General features: G+C 38.4%; 1 pseudogene; it reads right to left on the reverse strand.

Annotated features, from left to right (window-relative positions):
- Positions 1 to 3,519: 3,519 nt before the first annotated feature.
- Positions 3,520 to 4,312, reverse strand: LOC103267227 (annotated as a pseudogene).
- Positions 4,313 to 6,523: the final 2,211 nt, after the last annotated feature.

The raw sequence follows: 6,523 nt of genomic DNA on the forward strand, positions 1-6,523 counted from the left end.
TGCTATTCAGGGGTAGAGGGATTATTTTACTTCTGTTTGTTCAATTTTCTATTCTTCTTATGCACGCCCTCTTACTTTGTCCAATTCTGGAGTTGAATTGTAGGTTGGGGGTGGTCCTTTTTGCAGTTTTGAGATTTACTTAAGGGGGAAGTTGTGATTTAAAATCTATCTGCAGGTCCTGGTTTCTGCCGACAGGTGTATGGATAATCTGAGACCCACTTCCCACTGCCTTGGAATCTGTCAGTGCAGTGAGGTTAGCAGAGGGAAGAGAATGGAGCAGACAGTGGGGGGGAAGGGGGGTGAAGCCAGAGAGAAGTAAGGTGGGAAACAGATGAGTGTATCAACAAATGGAGAGAGAGACTTAAACTGAAAGAGATAAAACTAATAGACCACAGCTACAGACGAACCAACTCCCATACAAAAAAAATTAAAACATACAATGATGCTAACATACAAGCTAACCAACCACCTTATTGGTGTGCTGTTCCTCTATACAAATATATGGTTTACAGAGAGGAAAAAAGAGAAGAAAAGGAAGAGATTAAAAAAAGGAACAAAACAATAGGAATAGAATCAAGTAACTAACTAACAGAACCAACGAGCACACTCTGAGATTTTCATTTAAGTCTAATGTCCTTTCAGCTCTGATTTCTAGCTGTCTTCTCAAGCTGGTAAATTAGTTCACAGTTGGGGTCAGTTTCCCCTGGCCTGCTATGAAGGACAGTTCAAATCACCCTCAGTTCACCACTCAAATCTGGCCTGTGTCTGTTTTTCAAGCTTGTTTTTCCCATTTCAGTGTTGTTACCTTGGATCACCAGCAGGTGGTGCTATCTCAGCTGCTCATCCCAGAAGGGGTGGAGCTGGACAGGAGCTGGGCAGCGGCTGGAGATGGAAGCCTGCCTAGGACACACAGGAGGAGATCCACTGCCGGCAAGACATCAAGGTGGCAGCAGAGGTGGCAGCGATCCCAGCGGATCTTGCCTGCAGGGGATTCAAGGACTGAAGTCGTGGATCACCAGGCACGGGTTGCATGATGCGCTATGGCCACCACGGAGGCTGCGGCGATGCAGCAGCTGCTGTGTCTGCAGTTGCAGTGGCTGTCCAGACCACTGCGATGCCCCAGTGGTGGCGACAGCCGAGCTCCATGTGAAGAGCAGGCTGCCGGCGTTGGGATCCACAGCCCCTGGGGAGAGAGCCAGAGACCCTCTGTGTTCTCCTTTGCAGAGGGTCTCATCGACCAGGCTGCCCCTTTGCCATCTTGCCGGAAGTCCTCCAAAAGTTTCTTAAATGTTGTTGAAAAGTCTGAATCCATCATGAGTTCTCATTAAGCTTCTTATCTAAATGGTTGTCTTCGCTTGCCTAAGTACTTCATAAATATGAACTCTGTGGACTGAAAGAAATTTGTTTGTTCTCACCTTGTTTCAAGGTGAGTAGAAAGAAAATATTTTCCTATTATTTGGCATATTAAAAATAAAAGAGGAAAGAAAATCCATTTGAAATAAATCTACTACTTCTCATGATTGAAAAATCTGCACAATTACTTAAGCATAACATATTGCATTTGTTTCTGGTTGACTCCTTCTTCCTTAGTTAGGCTTTTAAATAATCAAATACTGCACATTTTTAACACACACTAAAAATGGTATGAAACACAAGTGACTGGGATACAACATAAATGAACTAAGGATATAAAACATTCATTTTCTTGTAAAATATGAAGTAATTGCTTTGAAAACATTTTTCTATTTGATAACTACACAAGTGAATCTATCTTGACATACTCTATCAACTATTTTGAGAAAAACTATTTTTAATGACAATTCTAAATATAAATGTGATTAATGTCTGAGGAGAAGTAAACATTTTTTCCCTTGGGAAATTAATCATGCCCCGAGTTGAAAGGATGTCAGTTTTGCAAAAGTCAGTTCCAACCAATGATGTATTTGATGTTTGAATCATGTTTTCTATGAAAGCAAATTCAGTAAAGCTGTATCCTTAACTCAAAATCTCTTGCCATTCCTTTTTGAACCCCAGAAATTCTTTTCCACATGAAGAGTGTCTTCAAAGAAGTGTATTTATTTATTTTCACATTTTTATTTATTTTTATTTTTATTTTTGAGTTGGAGTCTCACTCCTTTGCCCATGCTGGAGTGCAGTGGCACACTCACGGCCACTCCAGCACGACCATCTGGGCTCCAGTGATCCTTCTGCCTCAGCCTTCTAAGGAGCCAGAACTACAGGTGTGCATTACCACGCCCAGCTAATTTTTTTTAAAAACTTATTGTAGAGACAAGGTCTCACCAAGTTTGCCCAGGCTGGTCTCCAACCTGTGGGCTCAGGCAATCCACTCACCTTGGCCCCCCAAGGTGCTGGGATTATAGGTTGAGCCACTGAGTCCAGTCTCACTTCTTTTTTTTTTTAAATGAAATCTTCAGACTACCTTTATTCATACTCCAGGATCGGGAATAGTCTAGCTTGGCTCTAAAATGGCTTTAATTTGTATGCTTCAAGGTCACTTAGCTTAATCCTGACTATCCAAGTAAAAGCAACAGACCTAAAATTAATTCTTTTTTCTTTTGATTTCCTCCTTCCTTCCTTCCTTTTCTTCTTTCCTTCCTTCCTTCTTTATATATATATATTTTTTAGATGAGGCCTTACTATGTTGCCCAGACTGGTCTTCAACTCCTGGACTTAAGCAATCCTCCAATTCCAGTTCCCTGAGTACCTTGTGCTAAATAAGTGCATCACTGCAAGTAGCCAATTAATTCTTAGATTGTTTAAAAAAAATAGATCAACAATGATACAAACCAAATTTCACTAGTTTATGCTTATGTCTTCCATAGAATATTAATGTTTTCATTCAATTTAATATTTTCATTCAACTGTACTATTTATATATGGGGGTTCCTATGGAAACAACAGGAGTTCATGCTTAAAGATTCAGGTTGTTTCTTTGTTTTAATTACCATTCATTGCAAATGTTTGCTTGTCTGCTGAGCTACTTTTTAAAAATTTTATTTCATTTTATTTTAGAGTCAAGGGGTACATATGAATATTTGTTCCATAGGTATATTGCGTGAAGGCAAGGTTTGGGCTTCTGATGGTCCTCCTCCCTTTCCCCCTCCCCCGCCCCCGCATAGTGAGCAGGGTACCCAATAGGTGGTTTTACATTCCTTTATTATTGGCCTCCCCACAACCCTTACCAGTAGCATATCTTCATTACTTCAGGACAGGACATTTTTTTCCTCCATTTAATGTTCTGTTCTTTTCTTTCTTTCTTTTTCTATTTTGGTTCATGAGGTATGTGTGCAGGTTTGTTACATAGAACTATTGCATGATGGTGAGGCTTGGGCTTCTGTTAAACCCATCACCCAGAGCGTAAGACATGCTATCCAGCGGGCAGTTTTCAGCCCTTGTTCCCCTTATTCCCTCCCCACTTTAGGATTGCCCCAGTGTCTGTTGCTCCCATTACAGGTCTATTTTAGGACTTTTTATTTGTCACTCTTAAAAGCCTGGATGTTAAACAGATTCTTGGACTGGTGGTTCATGTCCCTCAACTCATTCAACTTTAGCACCTTTCTCGTCCCCAGTAGCTTTTCCAGAACTACTACCTTCACCATGCAGCTCCGTGAGTTTTCCCAATTCAAACTTGGGCTTCTTCAGCATTTATACTTTTCTAACAAAGGCATCATGAAGTGGATAAATAGATTGGCAGGCCTTTTCTACGTCTTTTCCAATGCTGTCCAGAATCAATTTATTGACCACTTCTTTTAAGTCATTTGTCTGCACTCCTTGGGTCATGATTTCTACCATCTTCTTCTGGATCTGGCGGACCTGTTGGTGCTGAGCATAAGAGGTCTTCCGTGCCTGATTGTTGCATTTTGTAGTAAAACCAACACAGAACAGACAAAGCAAATAACCATCAGTAGTCTTGACATCAACATGAGCTTCAATCATGGTCTGCCATTTTTGACCATGGAGCACATTGTGTCCCAGTTCAGGTCCATGCCATGGAAGTTAGCCAGGCAGTTTTTGCCCTGAGCATCTTCAATGATCAGCTTGAATTTTTAAAATGCAACTTCATCATTCTGCAGATTGGCAATACTCACTTCAAACACATGACCCTTGAGGCCATCGGATACAATTTTGGTTTCTTGCATCCTGGTGACCAGTGCTTTGCCAATATTTCTTATATTGAACATAGTAGGTGCTTTCACATCATACCAATCTTTCTTAGAAAATGATCAAACACTTTCTTCTTGGCTCCCTTTTTGCCACTTTTAGTAAGGCTCTTGTTCTGGCCTACCACCATGGTGTTACTCAGAGATCCAAAAGGGTGGAAGTGTCTAGACCTATTTTAAATCTCTAAGTTAACATCAGATTTTAAATGTATTGATTATTATTTAAGCCTTTAGCTTGTGCATTTAAGCCTTTAGCTTGTGCATTTGCTTTGAAAAAATTTAAACTTATTTAAATAAAATGATCTAATCTTTTATTTTTAGCAGCTACATATGCACAGATATAAAAAGCCAATAAACATCTTCCTTATATACAGTTTGCGTCAATGAAAGTCCCATCTCTATACTTTTACTTCCTGACACCAATTTAAAAATTATCATTAAGTGGCCACTGGGTCATCATCCACAGACTCAGAGCAGTGGTTTGGAAATGCCCAATGAAACCCAGATTTCAACAGTCATAAGTACTGGCACTGTGACCTATAGCATTTCCATTTACTTATCAAAATGAAAAGTTTCTGCCAACTTATTAATTTCACAACTGGTATCCAGTAGAATTAGGTTTTTTCAGTGTCACAAAATACATATTTTAAAGCAAAGCTCACTCTAAAATATAAAATCTGAGAAGATTTTAATTTCTATTTTAAACAATTAGCTACACTGAAAGCGATAATGATATTTACCTAACTATAAATAACTGGCTTTCAAAATGAGCTATGGTTTTTGCCACTAAATCTCTGGCATTTCATCAAGAATATAAGTTCAACTCTTTTAACAAAAGCAGTGACTTCACAGTTTAGAATAAAAATTACAGCCATTGCTTTGACATTATGAATTCATTGTGTAATTCTGACACTCTCATAAAGAAGCATGCTCTTGATATTCTTAGTTGCTAAATTTTGCAAAAGGAAGAATAAATTTAGAGGCTCATCAAGGACAATAGAAATTGCAGCAATAAAAAAAATGTAGATATGAGATTCAAATTCAACATATGGAAATAATTTTTCAGATTCCAAACTTACTATCATTTCCTAGAATGTGAGATTGTTTCAAAGGCAGCCTTGCTTACAACACGTAAGGGGCCCCCCCGGAAAAAACGGAATTATTTTTTGGAGAGTAGGCCTCTTGCAGTACAGGCTTCCCTCCCTAGGTAAGTGCTCTAGGACACCACTGTCATCAGTGTACCAGCTAGTGATATCATAAGAGGCTGAATTTGGCTTCAACGGTTTTTTTGGAGATTCTTTTCATGCATTTGCCTGTTTCATGATGGGTGATTTACAAAAGCACCTGCCTATAGCATGCTGCACAGGGAGTTAGCAGTTTTTGACCAAAAACAGCACAACCCCCATACCCCACCTCTCCTATTCATCTGATCTCACACTAAGAGACTTTTTTTGCTTCCCTCAGTAAAAAAAAAAGTCCTCAAAGGGAAATGTTTTGCCTATGTGGAAGAGATGAAACAGAAAATGGCAGAAGCACTAATAGGCATCAAAATTGACAAGTTCAAAACTATTGTGAGCAGTGGAAAAAGTGTCTCGATAGGTGTATTGCATCAAATAAAGAGTACTTTGAAGGTGACTGAAATTTAAACATGTAAGAATAAATATGCAATTTTTTATACAGAACTCCCTTTTTTGGAGGGCCCTTGGTATTATATAAGACAGAAGCATGATTTTCTACCATTTATCTGATAACTGTGTTAAAGAAGAAAGAGAATGAGCTTTTGAGTCTGTGGAAATTCAATTAAAATCAGAATGACATCGTTTGCTAGTACTGTGACCTAAGAAAAATTACCTAATTTATTTAGGCCTCAGATTGTGCATTCTTGAAATAGGAATAAGATATTTACCTTATAGGGAGGCTATAATGTTTAAATTAAAAATGTAAGTCACGTGCTAACACACTTGAACTTGAGTCCAAAGGTGGAAAGAAAAGCAGACATTATACAAATAAACATAGAGATATATAAGTCATGAGGCACATAATGACATTTTGGTCAACAGTGAACCACATATACAATGTTGACAGCATGAGAATGGAGCTGAAAAATTTCTATTGCCTAGTGACATATTAGCTATTATAAGGTTGCAGCACAATGCATTACTCACATGTTTGTGGTGATACTGGAAAAAACAAACCCACTGCACCACCAGTCACATAAAAGTATAGCACAAAAAATTATGTGTAATACATAATATTAATAGCAAATAATGATAATAAATGACTGTTAATAGTTTATGTATTTACTATACTATACTATACTTTTTTAAATCATGATTTTAGAA

The sequence above is a fragment of the Carlito syrichta genome, unplaced genomic scaffold, assembly GCF_000164805.1.
Source record: "Carlito syrichta isolate Samal-C Ts95f unplaced genomic scaffold, Tarsius_syrichta-2.0.1 Scaffold308079, whole genome shotgun sequence".
Taxonomy (NCBI): Eukaryota; Metazoa; Chordata; class Mammalia; order Primates; family Tarsiidae; genus Carlito; species Carlito syrichta.